This window comes from Botryllus schlosseri, chromosome 1 (assembly GCF_051294905.1).
Source record: "Botryllus schlosseri isolate E-star chromosome 1, Bs_hap1, whole genome shotgun sequence".
NCBI classification, from domain to species: Eukaryota; Metazoa; Chordata; class Ascidiacea; order Stolidobranchia; family Styelidae; genus Botryllus; species Botryllus schlosseri.
Window position 1 is genome coordinate 1,576,420 of NC_137236.1, and position 19,793 is coordinate 1,596,212.

The 19,793-nt window shown below is 37.9% G+C and overlaps 2 protein-coding genes and 1 long non-coding RNA gene across 3 annotated transcripts in view; 1 reads left to right on the plus strand and 2 right to left on the minus strand.

Annotated features, from left to right (window-relative positions):
- The window catches only part of LOC145445491 (uncharacterized), a 193,265-nt gene extending 181,465 nt beyond the window's left edge, over positions 1–11,800 (minus strand). Inside the window, exon 1 of the mRNA XM_080323842.1 lies at positions 11,790–11,800. The gene's annotated coding sequence lies outside the window, so the exon portion shown is untranslated. The remainder of the gene's footprint in view (positions 1–11,789) is intronic.
- Positions 1–19,793, minus strand: part of LOC145450326 (uncharacterized) — a 198,565-nt gene that overhangs the window by 143,466 nt on the left and 35,306 nt on the right. The gene's annotated exons all lie outside the window — the stretch shown is intronic.
- LOC145447936 (uncharacterized) lies at positions 63–6,826 on the plus strand. The gene is made up of 4 exons (XR_013917759.1): positions 63–2,017; positions 3,808–3,888; positions 4,060–4,157; positions 6,090–6,826. It is a non-coding gene; the product is annotated as an uncharacterized LOC145447936 (long non-coding RNA).

A 19,793-nucleotide genomic window follows, 5' to 3' on the forward strand; every position in this document is an offset into this window, starting at 1 on the left:
CCAATTATATTCTGCTCGAAGCATTTAGAAAAACCAAGGTAGCAGAAAACTTGGTCATTGCCCAGCAAACACATAATTGCCTAGGGCTATCCAAGCAGTGTCCGAGTGTCCCAGTGTCCGGTTGGACAGACGTGGGCTAATACTTGGCTATCCACGTTCGAAAATGTCCGGTTCGGATATCCTAGGACATACATACAGAAAAACATTTCGGATAGTCCACTAAAAGTCCCAATTCAATTTTCAATGGATATCATAATCTGACAGTGTGCGGATATCTCCATGTTGTATCTATGCTAAAAAGTCAACCACTCAAGTTCTTGCTGATAAGGGCACATATTTCATCCTTTCAAAATATTTCAAGAGTACAGTTCGAAAGAAAATCGCACATTTACACACCGATATTCGGGATAGTCCACTGAAAGTGCGAATCAGAATTCCAACGGATATCATATTCGGACAGTGTGAGGATAGCTCCATTTTGTTGCAGCTCTAAAGTCAATCTCTCATTAACTCCCGACGCTGATATGCACAAATTGCACATATTTCAGTATTTCAAAATATTTCAAGAGAATTTGAAGGAAAATCGTCACTGGACATGATTTTTCATAGCGACGTCACGTAACCGGATTATGCATATGCTGGCATTGAACGGTCAATATTTACTGTCGGGCCAACATTTCAAGCCATTTCTGTGCCCTTTTAGCTGTCGTGTTACTGTTTGTTCCTGCGGTGAACATTCGCAATTCCGAAAGATGTTATGAACTTTTCGCGTGCATCATGCCGTGAGATGTTTAGCGTTTTTCACTTGAATTCGCTCAATGGGTCGCCAGAAATGGCGACTGCGCACAGTGAATCTGACTTGATCGCCATATAATTGACAAGGATTATATGCTGGTATATTGAATAGTTAATGGCATACCCTATTATCGACTTCGATAATGGTACATTCGCTTTCGTACTTTTATTTCGAGCATGTAATAAACTTTACAAATTTATACCGCATAATGTTTTACCTTTACCGATATTACCCCGCTGAATACCACTCAACGATTGACGAGCTTTCCTCGTACGTCGCGTGGCGCCATGCGTGAAGTGAATGAGATCATTAGCCTTTTTCATCTATATGCGCAGTGGCGCATTGCGCAGCGAGCCCTGTTCACGAGATTCAAATTTTCGTCTGGGAAGTTTGAACCGTGATTCTGTGAAGTGAATTGCTGTCAGCGGCGAGAATCATTTTCGACATTTGCTGTGTGTCACTTAGCTCGGTGATTACTTAACCATAACCACTGGTTGTAGCAGTGTAGTCAGTCAATGATACGGTTATAGTCAGAAGTGGCGTATGTGCTCAACGAAAATGCGCTTGGTTATTGAATCCCTATAGTAAAGAGCTATGACGGATCTTCGGCAGGCCTATTATTTTTTAGAGTTGATACTGTTATAGTACGTCCTTTTATTGTAACCTAACCTGATTTCTTGATCAACATAAGGTAAAAGTTACTGTTTTGTGATTTATGACTGGAAATGGATTCGAAAGTAAGGATTTGACTGACCGCAAGCTATCATAATTTTTGAATTAGACCCGTAACTCAAATTGAGTGATAGACATACCTACTCAAGAGTCTTGGTTGCTGGTATTTCAATCATGATATTAATGCTTGGCTTCCAAATTGTATTATTGAAGTACCGATATTCAATTCTACCCAGCCCTATATATGGTCACCGTATGAGTACTATATTGCAATACTAACTTGGAAAGCTCAGCATCGGATGCGGGGAAAAGACGACGGATAGGAAGATCTACCATATATGATTCCGATTCAAGGTCTGATTCGGGTGGTCACGAGAAGATTCAAAGAAATCGCACATGTTCCACTGATACCAGTGATACGGATCTCGCTGAAGCTCAGACGAAACATTTCGAAAAGAAATCTCAGCATCTTGAAGAAAAGTGAAAAAAGAAATATGCCAGTAATGTCACGATTTTACTGACAGTGCATCACCAATTCACCAAATGCAGGTTAGGCCTTAATTCCTCTATGTGGCATCAAAACAGCAAGAAATCTGCAGTTATGACCGTTTGATCTGTAAAAAGATTATTAACCCAAATAGCTGGTTCGTGGTACAGAAATTGAATATAGCTTTCAATACAACATCCATTGTAACAGAATTGCGTCACACTTTGCCTTTTTGGTTTTGCTTTTAAATCTGTTTAAATCCCTTTAGTGTGCCGTTAACTCTTGAAAAAAGGCACCCGAAAAGTCGTAGAGTTTAATAGATATTCTGTTACAATGGATGTTGTATTGAAAGATTATTAACTCTCAAGTATAGTCTAGAAAGCTGAGTATATAGAGTAAAACTGAGTATGTAAGTTATGAATTATTTGAAATTTTTATGCACATGCAATGATGACTGTAGATTGTAGAAACTTCCAATTTGATAACTCAACGGTAATGTTAGAGCTGGCGACCAGAACGCGCAATTTAATTACGCAGGTCTCAATCAATCGAAAGCTACTTTCGCACTGATTCCGAAAAGAGAAATTAAAATCTAGTCCGGGCACTGAAAACCCCGGAAATCGCCCTCAAAGTGCCAATGTCGGTATTGTTTCAATCAATGGTAACGCCGGTAGACAATGACCGTTCAATGTCTCGTACTGATTGTGACATCATTGAGCGCCTCGGCGAAGTCGTGCCGTGATTCTCAGAGTATAACGCGTCGTATCAATCACCGTAACGCGAATCAGTCGTAATGTGAATAGTTTATGTATTTTGCGTCGTCGCGCATTCAAAAATTTGGATAAATACAAATTATAGCACAGAAGCCTACACATATATTGTAGAATTTACTATCAACGCGTATTTCTTAGTACGCAACAGGCCGATCTACGAAACACTTTGTTCCATTCGGCACAGCGGTTCATGAATTTCATTGTAATATATATTCGGCGTTGCAATCACGCATCTGGAATTGAATTGGGCTGATTCCGTGCATCCATGTCACACTGACAGGTGTCGGGACGCCGTTTAGGACTTCGCTAAATGAATTTTGATACAGCTGTAGGCTACTGTTGTATTGTGATGTACGAAATGTTTTGTTAATCAACCTGTTACTCGTAGAGCAGATCTGGAGTATTATCATTTATATTTGTTGATATTTGAAAATGTGCGACGGCGCGAAACGCGATAAGTACTCGTAGCATTAGGAAGTATTCACGTTACAGCAATTGATGCGGCGCAAAGTGCTACGACTGATTGTAACGACGAAAATATATTCCAATGAAATTCATGAACCGCTGTGCCGAATGGAACAAACTGTTTCGCGTACGCGTTGATAGTAAATTCTACGATGATATGTGTAGGCTTCTGTGCCATAATTTGTGTTAATCCAAATTTTTGAATGTGCGACGACGCAAAATACACAAACTATTCACATTACGACTTATTCGCGTTATGGCGATTGATACGGCGCGCTATACTCTGAGAATCACAGGGAACACGGCATGACTTCGCCGAGGCGCTCAATGATGTCACAATCAGTTCGAGACATTTGATTTGTTATTGTCTACTGGCGCTACCTTTGTTGGAAACAATGCCGATTTCCGACTTTGAAGGCAGTTTTCGGGGGGTTTAAGTGCCCGGACTAGATTAGTGTGAAAGTAACTTTTTATTGAGACCTGTTTTATTAAATTTTGCGCTCTGTTTGCCAGCTATAAGATTACCAACTTAATCTGCGTTTAATCAACTCATATGTCTGTTACTGTGTGTTTGAGGTGCCACTACTGCCTCTGACTGTTATTTATCTGTTCAGATACGTTGTCTCAGCAAGTAGCCCTTCCTAGAGGGAGCCGTCTAGGTTCATTCTGCTGGGAATTTCCTGGAACTGGAAATGGTGAGTATATAGTATATTTATTAGATTACCGCGGAGTTTCCCAATAAAGTGGCAGCTGACAAAGTTGGACAGAACTGGGAAGAAAGCTCTGTAGTTTAGACGAGATCGTATATCGTAGATTGAACTAGTTTGTCGTCTCTATAAATTGTTTAATATAATCTTTCTGTTTAGGTGCAGTATTTCTACGACTGTACCGGAAAAGGACTACGAGATTGCAGTCCGATCTGTGTTAAGCCATGCACCATCCAAAAACAAATCAGCAATACGAGGTAGATGCAATATTGATGTTCTAAATATATTGCGCAGAGGAGATAATGGTTATATTGTGTGACCATACTCGTAGGCGCCAAATTTTATTTCTACATAGGGTGACCAGATGAAACAAGGGGGTTTGAAATATAAAGCAGACAAGAATTAGTAGCCTGCAGATGATAGCAAACGAGAAAGCACGCATCCCAGGCCTACGATACGAATATTGTAGGCCCCGGCGCATCTAATCAGTAATTCCTGAACTTGACTACAGCACAATGGGTTGGAACCTAGTCTAACAACACGACAGTTGCATGTTGAAATCCTGGATTACAATTTATTGAGGCGTTTCAAGCATTACTTTGTCGCCGCCTACAAAGCTGCGTATTCAATTATTTGCGCGTGTAGGTGTAGGCCTATTGGTTAATGGTAAATAGTTGGCATTTACGCGATATCACGGACTCGCTCATTGACAGCGCTGATGTCGTATCAAAATGACCAGACAATAGAAATATACGAAAATTTGAAATCGCAGACGGCGGGCGTTTCAGCATATTGTATGGGGTGCCACCCCATAACTCGGCCCCTATGACCATGACGCTACTCAGTACTCATATATTCACCCATGTTTTACTTGCATGTCAGTTTTTTTCGTTTTCGTGGTCGTTAATTTTAGTACAAAAAGTAGTTCATTTGCAAAGTATATCATAATCATTTGAACGTGTCTACTTCAAGTTTTTTTGAAGACCCCCAGTGTCTACTGCAGAGGTCTCAAACTCAAATGTGCTCGCGGGCCAATTTTCCAGTTTTTACGCCGCCGCGGGCCGCAGCATTTATAGGGGTATTCTATGTCTTTCGAAGTAGGCCTTATTTGGCGGGAATGAATTGTCCTATTGAAAGTGAGCCGATCCAGCAGAGTGACAGTAAACACACATCGTCAAAATGTGATTTACTCTTGTATCAACTTAGGCCTGACACGAAAAGAATCATCACAATTATACCTATTTGAATAGAATTGATATATATTAATCATAATATATAGACACCATGTGGGTGGACAAAAAGCTATCGGGTTATAATTTTGGAGCTACTATGGATATTTTTAATTTAACAGATTGATAATAGAGACTTATCTGATATCAAAACATTTTAGGTTGAGCATGAGCATTGTAATTCCAATCCAGGATTCGGGTATACGTTTGATAAGTAGGCTATTAATCTCATGGCCAAATATCTTCAAATATAGGAGCAGAAAAAAATATAAATATAACATAAATATATTAATGAATGTGTCCTAGTGACTGAAATGTCGGAACGCCGAACGCCCCATTGTTGTTACATCGTTGGAGCGTACCACTACGGTACTCGATACCTTTAAGTGGCCTTAATAACATGGTTTAGCGACCAAAAATGTATAACTAACAGATTGCCAATGGTTGCCATACCTACTTGCTTAGTTAGCGAAATACCAAGCTGCGACCTTTTGATCTATTACTGTTCCCCTGATACGCGATTAGTTTGTTGCGTCCATGGTTCTAACAAATGCACGGCATTCCGAGTCCACTTGAGTCATTTTCATTTTGCCACCGAGGGGTCAGGTTTTGTCATCATGAATTCGAAATGTGACGAAATAGTGAGTTTTCCACTGCATGGTAGCGTTTGCTTTTGATTTGATAGTGAAGTTTGATGAATAGTTTCAGGCTTTCGGAGCAATTTAATAAGGAATTTTCACTTTATAACTTGAAAAGATATATGTGACACTTATATATTGTCAAATGATTTTGATTAAAAATCTAAAATGTCGTCGCGGGCCGCTCAAAATGCTATGGCGGGCCGCGTGTTTGAGACCTCTGGTCTACTGAATAAGGCTTGCTGGGCGTTCAGAATTGGTAGCATTTTAAAGGATTGTTTCATGTTTGCATGTAATGATTTTCTTGCTAATTAATTTTTAGGACAAGAATGCAGAACAAGTCCATATCCTGTCTCAGCCTTGCCCAGACGATGACGAGGAAGAGGATGCTGTATAAAGTCATTTCCATCATGCCAACTTTTGGCCTCATTGCAAGTTAAACCTGTATGAAAGATTGAAGATATTTCCAGCTAAAGAAATTGTTGCTTGCAAGTGTGCATTGCTTGTTGTGGAAATTTTTACAAGTTAAGGTTGAATCTGCTGATTATTATTTTCATCCGCTCAGGACACGGTATATACAATCAAAAAGGGGTGAAAGTGAGTCATCCTTGCTGCTCAAGTAAAGGTGGATCTGAATCTGACTACTTGAGTACTTTCCAAAAACAGAAAAAGTCGCACACTTGCAGGTTACTGCAGTTGGTAGGGGCCGCTTTAAAAATTGAGGGATATGCCACCGCGAAAAATATAATGGCACTCAACTATAGTGCGATTACTAAATTGCATTCACTATCGCTACATTATAGGGGCTATCTAACTGGTTATGTCTCAAAAACCTAAGTAGAAGTAGTCACAAAAACATGCAACAAAAGTAGGCAAAATCTAAGTAGAAGTGCTTTGTTTGTTATACTGCACCTTGCACAATGCGTGACAGATCTGCACATAGAGGATGTCGGAACGGCCAATTGACCATAGTAAAACATCCTATTTTTTGTATCTCTATTCGTATTACCTCTCCACCTTCAATATTTGTCATCTTAAATGTCAACGTCAACTAGTGTGCATGTAAGTAGTATAGTCGATCGCTCGCATGCGGCCATGGGGTTCTTATGGGCGGGGTGGCGATTCGCCTGGAAACCCGGGGTGGCGATTCGCCTTTTTAGACCCCCCTCTGGGCCGCGATTCGCCATGTGTTCTTATGGGTGCGGTCGTGATTCGCCTTTTCGGGTATAGGCTGCGGCGGTGAGGTGTCTGAAAACCCGGGGTGGTGACTCGCCTTTTTTGCTATAGGCCGCGGTCGTGATTCGCCGTGAAAACTCGTGGTCGTGACTCGTTTTTTTTGCTATAGGTGGTGGCGGTGATTCGCCATGTGTTCTTATGGGTGCGGTCGTGATTCGCACTTTCAGGCATCTCTCGCACGTCGTACTTTCGCGTGTAGGCTGTGGCGGTGATTCGCCTGTCGTGTATTCTTACGGGATCTGTGGTGATTCGCCATGTGTTCTTATGGATGCGGTCGTGATTCGCACTTTCAGGCATCTCTCGCGCGGTGTTGAATATGTACGAGTCACCAACAATAACCGCACAAACGGAAACGTGGCTTGCAAGAGGATTAAGCAGTGCGTGCGACCAATATTTCGAATGACCCGCGCGCTGAATTGTTTCCGTGCAGTCGTGTGCTACTATCGATTATTACACTAGATCAGTCAGTGTGAAATAGTTTGCTAAATCTAGGAATCAGTCGCATGGTGTTACTTTAGTAATTAGTTTACCACAGAGCCGGCGTAGCCGGTGATTCGAATACCGACAAATTTTCACTTATTTCTGACCCAACCCTAATCCTCTGTGAAGTTGACGCTTATTCAAAAAGGTGTGAAATAATTGTAAAATCCTAATCCGAAACCGATTATTTCGACTTTGGCGTAGTGCGCATTGAAATAGGATTGACAAACATGACTAGCAACTTCCCCCACAGTCCCGTTTCGATATTATACACACACTGATTTGAAACAAGTAATGTAACATTACAACTCTATTCCCGATCCAGCTTTCCGTTTGTCAAAGAGACATTTTAACATCTTACCATACTCAAAAGAATTACTCACAACATTACCAATTGTTAAAAATCTAGTTTTAGGTAATATTTCGGTAATTAGTTTACCATAGAACCGGCGTAGACGGTGATTCGAAAACCAACTATTTGACGCTTTCTGGTGCTTGCTATATGTTTTTACACTTCGAACGTGGTGGACTTTAGTTGCGTGATAAGAATATTCAACCAATGTGTCAATTTGTCAACTCGAAATGAAACTTACTACACAGCTCAAGTTGATTCGTATCTGAATGTGTTAATTCGGTACAATTCTAATTATTTTGAGAAATCTTTTCGTGATCTTTTGATTCGACCGTAACCTGAATATTACTGACGCCGACTTTCAGCCACATCGAATTATTCGCACATTCCACGACGCTGTTTTCACACTTATAGAATCAATACCAACTATAATTCTACAAGAATCAAGAATCACAAGTATGTGTATTATACAGTTATTGTCTTTCTCAACACGAAATCAAACTCTTAACAAAAACACGCATCTTATCACTCGTCAACTCTATCATGAAAAGCCTCGAGTCCTTATTATCAAAAATGTTATAGCGCGGTGTCGGAATCCATTCGCGGGATGTACTAAAGGTAAATCCAGATAATCCAAAATGAAATATTTGGACTTTGACATAATCTGAATTGAAATATATTGACAAACATGACTACCAACTTTGATCCAGTCACATTTCAAGATCATACTTTGAAACAATCCTTGAAACTTACAACTCTATTCACGATCCTGCTTTCCGTTTGTCAAAGAGATATTTCAATATCGTACCATACTCAAAAGAATTATTCACAACATTAACAATTGTTAAAAATCTAGTTTCACTTACTTGATTATATCACTACAACTCATAAATTTGAAATAATTCATCCTGGTTGTACTCGTATGATCGGTCTTTTTTTTATTCGATTGTAAAGGTCGTTACTATTCTGAAGACAAAGTATTTACTAATCGGTGCATATACGATTTGACTTGAACATATTATATTTTGAGTATACGAGATTTGAATGTCTGAACAATAACTGACTAATAATTTATCACAATTAAATCCGTATATTACAGCGTAAAAGATATTTGAATGTCAGCAACTCGGTAAGGTCATAGTTACTACCACATTACCTAATTTACCCGACCAACTCGTCATGATCATTCCTGAAATCAACACAAACATGACTACTGACTTGAGTTAACCACAAAACAGCATCAAGTTTTAAATCCACTTGTAGCTTACGGCTTATTTGAATGCGGGTTATGTTTTGTTGTAATTGAGTGTACGGAAATAGTATTACGTCTCGACATCTCACCATCTTACCATATTCAAAGAGTCAACCACGAAAACATTGTCAAGTAAATCCGTTTGTAACTTACCCGACCAACTCAAACAGTATCAGTATGAAAAACAGCCAAACATACACGAATCCATACAATCACTAAAACCTAAAATTCATAACAAGCTTGGTTGTATTCATATCCATACACATCTTTTTTTATTCAACTTGAAAAGTCGTTACTATTCTGTAAGATAGAGGAATTACTACGCGGTATATTCTGCAAGACAAACTAATTACTACTCGGTATATTTTGTAAGACAAAAGTAATTACTTCTCAGTGTCGGCGACTTGAGATTAACATAATATGTTTGAGTATACGAGATTTGAAAGTCTGACCAACGTAGTTGAGAATTCATTTCTTACAATCGAACGATGGTGTTATATTCAAAGTTATCATGCTGTGAACATAAGGATTGACACATTGATTTGACATATGAGATTTTGTAATAGTTGATCATTACTTTATTATTAAATTATTTGCGTTAATTAGACCCGGCGTTGTGGTAAATGTTATGACAGCAACAAACTTTTCAGTACCAATGTTATTAACATATTAAGCTGTAAAACTATGTGTGTCTGAAATGTTCTTGATAGGAAAATTACTCCACCTTGGTAAAAATCACTCTGCGTATCGCGGATATCAGAAAATATTTCCAGTAACCAAGACTAAAGATGAAACGACAATATCGGTATTATTACATTCAACAATCAGTACAATTATTAAAATCTATCGTTTGCGATAAACAGCACTAAAAATGTAATAATTCCAGTATTCATACATTAAACCTCCGATACAAAATGCTTTATTATCCCGATTCCCAACGGGTAATTGAAACGACTAAGTGTAGAATCAGTATATCACAGTATCGTTACTATTGAATCCAACGATTTATTGTCGGAATTTGTGACAGAGAATTGAAACATATGCACTTTACAGAGTGTGAAAATATCACTTTGAGTATCGAGTACCGTTCGAAGCTAGCGATCAATTCTTAATCATTTCAGTAACTCACCATTGTGCGTGCTAAATGTAAAATATCGCGAGGTTATACACTCTAAGACTTAGATCATTACAAAAGTAAATTGTGATATGTTTGTTAGATGCATCCAATTCAGTTAGAAATGTCTGGTGCACAACAATCGTAATATCAAAAAAGTACTTGCTACACTGTTATTTGCTAAACGTGTTTTGCATTGTTGTTCATTTGTAGTATTGATTGAAATTGTTCTTGAACCCTCAAATAATAATTCCTGACATGAAACCAAGCCGCTGAAAGTCGCTACCATCACGAAGATACAATGTGTACGATGTTTGTCAAATGTGTCCTACCTGGCCAACAGAAAACAATTTTCACTCACTTGAAATGAAACCAATGTGATGGTCTCCATTCGATATTTTGTTTGTGGCAAATACTTTGCAATGAACACATTTGCGTGGTTGAGCTTTACATCATCAAGCTGTTATTTGTAAATCAAGATTTCGGTAAACTTGTAAATGTATCGTTTAACTAACCGACATTCAGTGATTGGGGAACATACCAGACGATACACATCCATCTCCGAAATACTGCGTTGATCTTAATTTCCATCGTCGTGATAATCGAAGTACATTTCTTTCGAATTCGTAACAACCGACTATGACATGATAAATTTTTGACAAGTTATGCTTAGAAGAATGGTTGCATATCGCGAAAAAAAAAATATACCACTCATATTGATACTATTACTCCATTGATCGATATTTTCAAACGAGTAAAATTTATTACTTGAGTTTCCCCGCTTAATGTAAATGAAAACTCAACCGTCTTTTAACATCACAAAGACATTGATAAAAAGTAGGCAATCAAACACAACACTTTGTACGACACTAATTATTGTTCCACACATCTCATTTCATACTAAGTGTATACGAAAGATATTTATGACACATGAAAATATTCCCATGCTACAAACCTGTACAATGATTGGTGGTGCTTTCAAACTGTTTCGATATCACAAGAACTTTATTGTCTGAATGGGTGTTCATGTATCTTAATAATCAAATAGTTCAACACAGAACTAGTACGAACAGAAACATCAGAGTTGTTTACACAAAAGTTTGTATGTGCACAGTATGCGAATACCATGTGTAAGTCCAGCACAATTGTGGTATCCATCCGATTTAGTTAACACAATTTACGACACCGAGGTCGCCTCATCTTTCGTAAGACAACAAACCAAGGCTTCAGGATATGTCCATGTCATAGCAATAAATCAGCTACTCCAACAACAGAGTACATATGTTTTCTAGTTACGGTGCTTACATCTTACACACAAATCAATCTGCTGTGCTAACGAAAAGTGCTGAGTCATCACATGGTTGTCCTCACAACAATACAACTAAAACATACTATCATACAAAATGGCCGTTATAGTCACCAATGGTACATCGTACAAGTAACAAGTCTCGAGAATCCAGTTATTCAAAAAACGTGAAAGTATTTCTACACCAAGTCGTTATGTTGACGAAGACGTATATTGTAATATCATGATCGATTTGTATTCGTTGACCGCAAAATGTCACTACTCTAAATAATTATTTTTCACTCAAACACAAAAACCTACTTGTCGCCATTGGTTTTCATCAAGCACGAGTTCAAGAAACTTACTTACTACGACATGAATTGTTATTTTATGTTGTGTAAATAGGTAATAATTAATTCAAGTAACACTATATCAACATCATCGAGCTGTGCGAATAGATTTACATGTGGTCTTGTGGTTTTAATCGAAGTACACAGTACGGTCTAATGTAGAGTCATCTCTATTGTACAGCAACTCGGTAGTCGAAATGCATTAAAATTTAAACAGCGATCTTGTTTCATCACGCGAAAAATATGTTCACTATCGCGATACTTTGCACAGGACGTGTAAATCCTTTTCACACTCGTAATAGTATACCAACGGCTACCGGCGACAACGTTTAACAACACCAACGACACTAAACATACGATACCTACCCAAGTAAAATTTCCATTTTCACCTGGAGGTCAGCCGTTACCTGAGTAAAAATACCATTATTCTTTGGAGATTTATCGTTTAATCAGAGTAACAAAACATTTTCACTTGGGGTTCCATCGTTTCCCAGAGTAACAAACCCCCCTTTCCTTTGGGAATCTATTTTTTTTTCCGTGGGTAACAAATCTTTTTCACTTGGAAATATCTTTTTTCCTCGGGTAACAAACCTTTTTCGCTTGGAAACATATTTTTTTCCCTGGGGAGCAAACCTTTTTCACTTGAAAATATATTTTTTCCTCGGGTAACAAACCTTTTTCACTTGGAAATATATTTTTTCCTCGGGTAACAACCCATTTTCACTTGGAAATATATTTTTTCCCCGAGCAACAAGCCTTTTTCACTTGTGAATATATTTTTTTCCCCTGAACAACAAACCATTTTCACTTGGCGGTCCGTCGTTTACCTGAGTAAAAATATCATTTTCCTTTGGAGATCTGGCGTTTACCCAGTGTAACAACACATTTTCTCTTGGTCATCTAGCTTTTCCTAGAGTAACAAAACCATTTTCATTTTGAAATCTGACAAACACACCTGACAATTTGATATTTTTGTATATTGTTACAACGGATAGCGACAAAATATACACCAACAACAACTCCAATACATTTGTGTAATCGCATATTCACTTGTGCTGATGCAACCCATCAAAATCATCGGTTACCCACATGCAATGTACTGTTGTACATCGACGTTTATGTTTTTGGAAAATTGGACAATAGGCTTCGATAGTTCTGTGATGTCCGGGTTCGTGCTTTGGATTTTCCAGAGTCAAAATGTCTGAATAAAACACCTCCTTGACGATGGTTGGTATGTGGATAACGGTGTTCGGAAAACGGTTGGATTTATGTCACCCATCGCGATAATAATTCCAGGTCGAGATTTCCCCCGCGTGTTTACTATATTGTGTCTTTATTGGTCATGTATGTCTCGACATTCAGTTTGAAATCGGAAACCCTGATAAAGTATGTAACCGGATCCGGATATCAACTCTGAATTGATAAACCAATGAACAATATTCAAAGTAAACATGTTACACCCTGTGTTTCCACGAAAAAATACCATCCAGATATACGTCGCGCTTGTTTGCCCACATCAGTATACGCGTAAATGGAGGTGTGTGACATTGCATGCAATGTGTTGGTATACAAACATCGATCCACAGACATTATCATAGCCGGTAGTTTTGATGTAGATCGAATGTCATCACACCCGATAACAATGTCATACCAATAAGCCACATTGCAATGACTCTGAGTCCGCGCTATTACATCGATATTTCGGCACCGTTCACTGATTTACTCGATGGTGTTATCGTGTTGTAACATTACAAGATAGTCATGGCCCTATCTCCGGACAGACCACCCAGATCAATTGGATACATCGGTCAATATCCATCGTGTTGTCGACACCGAAGTTTTCTGCTGAGACTGCAGCGTTTGACCAAGGTGAACTATCGAATCACGGGTGCTCGAAATGATTGCGATCAGTCTTTCACTAAATCACGATGCATGGATGTCACTACTCCCACATAACGACTCGTGATAAATATCGTGAACAGTGATTCTGCAAATCTCGGACTGATACTGTGATCCAATAAGGTGTGTTTCTGTGGAATGAAGACTGCAATCGTACACCACAATAGAACACTACCTCGCGATTTCACACGCAATCATAAAACACGTCATCGTAAGGGTCCAGTTCGTCCGGTGACATTTCGAAACGGTCGTCGCCACAAGAGATCGGTATCATTTTGAAACGACATCGTCACAAGTCTATTGACGTCGATTCTGTTGGTCATGTCAATCCCTTTCACAATCCACCGTTTTTCAACTCCCCGCACCATAGTGTTACGACACAGACAAGAAGCGTCGGTGGAAATAATAAAACACGGAAAGCACACTTTGGTGTTATTTGACATGGATTTTACACCCGACGAACCTTACATTCGAGCGATGCATTGGAATGACGCTTGTATTATTGACGTAGAAGGAACAGAAATGTATCGATTTATTGGTTTCGTACATATCCAACAAAAACCAGGGTATGTGATTGTGCGTGGTTCGCATATTCGACTGTGAACGCTCTATTGGTATATGCTGTATAGTTCACTTTCACCGTCGTGCGAATAACCCATGTTACGGTTCGATGTTTGTGTGTCTGTATGTCACGCTTCAGATTGACTCAGAGTCATTGCAATGTGGCTTATTGGTATGACATTGTTAACGGGTGTGATGACATTCGATCTACATCAAAACTACCGGCTATGATAATGTCTGTGGATCGATGTTTGTATACCAACACATTGCATGCAATGTCACACACCTCCATTTACGCGTATACTGATGTGGGCAAACAAGCGCGACGTATATCTGGATGGTATTTTTTCGTGGAAACACAGGGTGTAACATGTTTACTTTGAATATTGTTCATTGGTTTATCAATTCAGAGTTGATATCCGGATCCGGTTACATACTTTATCAGGGTTTCCGATTTCAAACTGAATGTCGAGACATACATGACCAATAAAGACACAATATAGTAAACACGCGGGGGAAATCTCGACCTGGAATTGTTATCGCGGTGGGTGACATAAATCCAACCGTTTTCCGAACACCGTTATCCACATACCAACCATCGTCAAGGAGGTGTTTTATTCAGACATTTTGACTCTGGAAAATCCAAAGCACGAACCCGGACATCACAGAACTATCGAAGCCTATTGTCCAATTTTCCAAAAACATAAACGTCGATGTACAACAGTACATTGCATGTGGGTAACCGATGATTCTGATGGGTTGCATCAGCACAAGTGAATATGCGATTACACAAATGTATTGGAGTTGTTGTTGGTGTATATTTTGTCGCTATCCGTTGTAACAATATACAAAAATATCAAATTGTCAGGTGTGTTTGTCAGATTTCAAAATGAAAATGGTTTTGTTACTCTAGGAAAAGCTAGATGACCAAGAGAAAATGTGTTGTTACACTGGGTAAACGCCAGATCTCCAAAGGAAAATGATATTTTTACTCAGGTAAACGACGGACCGCCAAGTGAAAATGGTTTGCTGTTCAGGGGAAAAAAAATATATTCACAAGTGAAAAAGGCTTGTTGCTCGAGGAAAAAATATATTTCCAAGTGAAAATGGGTTGTTACCCGAGGAAAAAATATATTTCCAAGTGAAAAAGGTTTGTTACCCGAGGAAAAAATATATTTTCAAGTGAAAAAGGTTTGCTCCCCAGGGAAAAAAATATGTTTCCAAGCGAAAAAGGTTTGTTACCCGAGGAAAAAAGATATTTCCAAGTGAAAAAGATTTGTTACCCACGGAAAAAAAAATAGATTCCCAAAGGAAAGGGGGGTTTGTTACTCTGGGAAACGATGGAACCCCAAGTGAAAATGTTTTGTTACTCTGATTAAACGATAAATCTCCAAAGAATAATGGTATTTTTACTCAGGTAACGGCTGACCTCCAGGTGAAAATGGAAATTTTACTTGGGTAGGTATCGTATGTTTAGTGTCGTTGGTGTTGTTAAACGTTGTCGCCGGTAGCCGTTGGTATACTATTACGAGTGTGAAAAGGATTTACACGTCCTGTGCAAAGTATCGCGATAGTGAACATATTTTTCGCGTGATGAAACAAGATCGCTGTTTAAATTTTAATGCATTTCGACTACCGAGTTGCTGTACAATAGAGATGACTCTACATTAGACCGTACTGTGTACTTCGATTAAAACCACAAGACCACATGTAAATCTATTCGCACAGCTCGATGATGTTGATATAGTGTTACTTGAACTAATTATTACCTATTTACACAACATAAAATAACAATTCATGTCGTAGTAAGTAAGTTTCTTGAACTCGTGCTTGATGAAAACCAATGGCGACAAGTAGGTTTTTGTGTTTGAGTGAAAAATAATTATTTAGAGTAGTGACATTTTGCGGTCAACGAATACAAATCGATCATGATATTACAATATACGTCTTCGTCAACATAACGACTTGGTGTAGAAATACTTTCACGTTTTTTGAATAACTGGATTCTCGAGACTTGTTACTTGTACGATGTACCATTGGTGACTATAACGGCCATTTTGTATGATAGTATGTTTTAGTTGTATTGTTGTGAGGACAACCATGTGATGACTCAGCACTTTTCGTTAGCAAAGCAGATTGATTTGTGTGTAAGATGTAAGCACCGTAACTAGAAAACATATGTACTCTGTTGTTGGAGTAGCTGATTTATTGCTATGACATGGACATATCCTGAAGCCTTGGTTTGTTGTCTTACGAAAGATGAGGCGACCTCGGTGTCGTAAATTGTGTTAACTAAATCGGATGGATACCACAATTGTGCTGGACTTACACATGGTATTCGCATACTGTGCACATACAAACTTTTGTGTAAACAACTCTGATGTTTCTGTTCGTACTAGTTCTGTGTTGAACTATTTGATTATTAAGATACATGAACACCCATTCAGACAATAAAGTTCTTGTGATATCGAAACAGTTTGAAAGCACCACCAATCATTGTACAGGTTTGTAGCATGGGAATATTTTCATGTGTCATAAATATCTTTCGTATACACTTAGTATGAAATGAGATGTGTGGAACAATAATTAGTGTCGTACAAAGTGTTGTGTTTGATTGCCTACTTTTTATCAATGTCTTTGTGATGTTAAAAGACGGTTGAGTTTTCATTTACATTAAGCGGGGAAACTCAAGTAATAAATTTTACTCGTTTGAAAATATCGATCAATGGAGTAATAGTATCAATATGAGTGGTATATTTTTTTTTCGCGATATGCAACCATTCTTCTAAGCATAACTTGTCAAAAATTTATCATGTCATAGTCGGTTGTTACGAATTCGAAAGAAATGTACTTCGATTATCACGACGATGGAAATTAAGATCAACGCAGTATTTCGGAGATGGATGTGTATCGTCTGGTATGTTCCCCAATCACTGAATGTCGGTTAGTTAAACGATACATTTACAAGTTTACCGAAATCTTGATTTACAAATAACAGCTTGATGATGTAAAGCTCAACCACGCAAATGTGTTCATTGCAAAGTATTTGCCACAAACAAAATATCGAATGGAGACCATCACATTGGTTTCATTTCAAGTGAGTGAAAATTGTTTTCTGTTGGCCAGGTAGGACACATTTGACAAACATCGTACACATTGTATCTTCGTGATGGTAGCGACTTTCAGCGGCTTGGTTTCATGTCAGGAATTATTATTTGAGGGTTCAAGAACAATTTCAATCAATACTACAAATGAACAACAATGCAAAACACGTTTAGCAAATAACAGTGTAGCAAGTACTTTTTTGATATTACGATTGTTGTGCACCAGACATTTCTAACTGAATTGGATGCATCTAACAAACATATCACAATTTACTTTTGTAATGATCTAAGTCTTAGAGTGTATAACCTCGCGATATTTTACATTTAGCACGCACAATGGTGAGTTACTGAAATGATTAAGAATTGATCGCTAGCTTCGAACGGTACTCGATACTCAAAGTGATATTTTCACACTCTGTAAAGTGCATATGTTTCAATTCTCTGTCACAAATTCCGACAATAAATCGTTGGATTCAATAGTAACGATACTGTGATATACTGATTCTACACTTAGTCGTTTCAATTACCCGTTGGGAATCGGGATAATAAAGCATTTTGTATCGGAGGTTTAATGTATGAATACTGGAATTATTACATTTTTAGTGCTGTTTATCGCAAACGATAGATTTTAATAATTGTACTGATTGTTGAATGTAATAATACCGATATTGTCGTTTCATCTTTAGTCTTGGTTACTGGAAATATTTTCTGATATCCGCGATACGCAGAGTGATTTTTACCAAGGTGGAGTAATTTTCCTATCAAGAACATTTCAGACACACATAGTTTTACAGCTTAATATGTTAATAACATTGGTACTGAAAAGTTTGTTGCTGTCATAACATTTACCACAACGCCGGGTCTAATTAACGCAAATAATTTAATAATAAAGTAATGATCAACTATTACAAAATCTCATATGTCAAATCAATGTGTCAATCCTTATGTTCACAGCATGATAACTTTGAATATAACACCATCGTTCGATTGTAAGAAATGAATTCTCAACTACGTTGGTCAGACTTTCAAATCTCGTATACTCAAACATATTATGTTAATCTCAAGTCGCCGACACTGAGAAGTAATTACTTTTGTCTTACAAAATATACCGAGTAGTAATTAGTTTGTCTTGCAGAATATACCGCGTAGTAATTCCTCTATCTTACAGAATAGTGACGACTTTTCAAGTTGAATAAAAAAAGATGTGTATGGATATGAATACAACCAAGCTTGTTATGAATTTTAGGTTTTAGTGATTGTATGGATTCGTGTATGTTTGGCTGTTTTTCATACTGATACTGTTTGAGTTGGTCGGGTAAGTTACAAACGGATTTACTTGACAATGTTTTCGTGGTTGACTCTTTGAATATGGTAAGATGGTGAGATGTCGAGACGTAATACTATTTCCGTACACTCAATTACAACAAAACATAACCCGCATTCAAATAAGCCGTAAGCTACAAGTGGATTTAAAACTTGATGCTGTTTTGTGGTTAACTCAAGTCAGTAGTCATGTTTGTGTTGATTTCAGGAATGATCATGACGAGTTGGTCGGGTAAATTAGGTAATGTGGTAGTAACTATGACCTTACCGAGTTGCTGACATTCAAATATCTTTTACGCTGTAATATACGGATTTAATTGTGATAAATTATTAGTCAGTTATTGTTCAGACATTCAAATCTCGTATACTCAAAATATAATATGTTCAAGTCAAATCGTATATGCACCGATTAGTAAATACTTTGTCTTCAGAATAGTAACGACCTTTACAATCGAATAAAAAAAAGACCGATCATACGAGTACAACCAGGATGAATTATTTCAAATTTATGAGTTGTAGTGATATAATCAAGTAAGTGAAACTAGATTTTTAACAATTGTTAATGTTGTGAATAATTCTTTTGAGTATGGTACGATATTGAAATATCTCTTTGACAAACGGAAAGCAGGATCGTGAATAGAGTTGTAAGTTTCAAGGATTGTTTCAAAGTATGATCTTGGAATGTGACTGGATCAAAGTTGGTAGTCATGTTTGTCAATATATTTCAATTCAGATTATGTCAAAGTCCAAATATTTCATTTTGGATTATCTGGATTTACCTTTAGTACATCCCGCGAATGGATTCCGACACCGCGCTATAACATTTTTGATAATAAGGACTCGAGGCTTTTCATGATAGAGTTGACGAGTGATAAGATGCGTGTTTTTGTTAAGAGTTTGATTTCGTGTTGAGAAAGACAATAACTGTATAATACACATACTTGTGATTCTTGATTCTTGTAGAATTATAGTTGGTATTGATTCTATAAGTGTGAAAACAGCGTCGTGGAATGTGCGAATAATTCGATGTGGCTGAAAGTCGGCGTCAGTAATATTCAGGTTACGGTCGA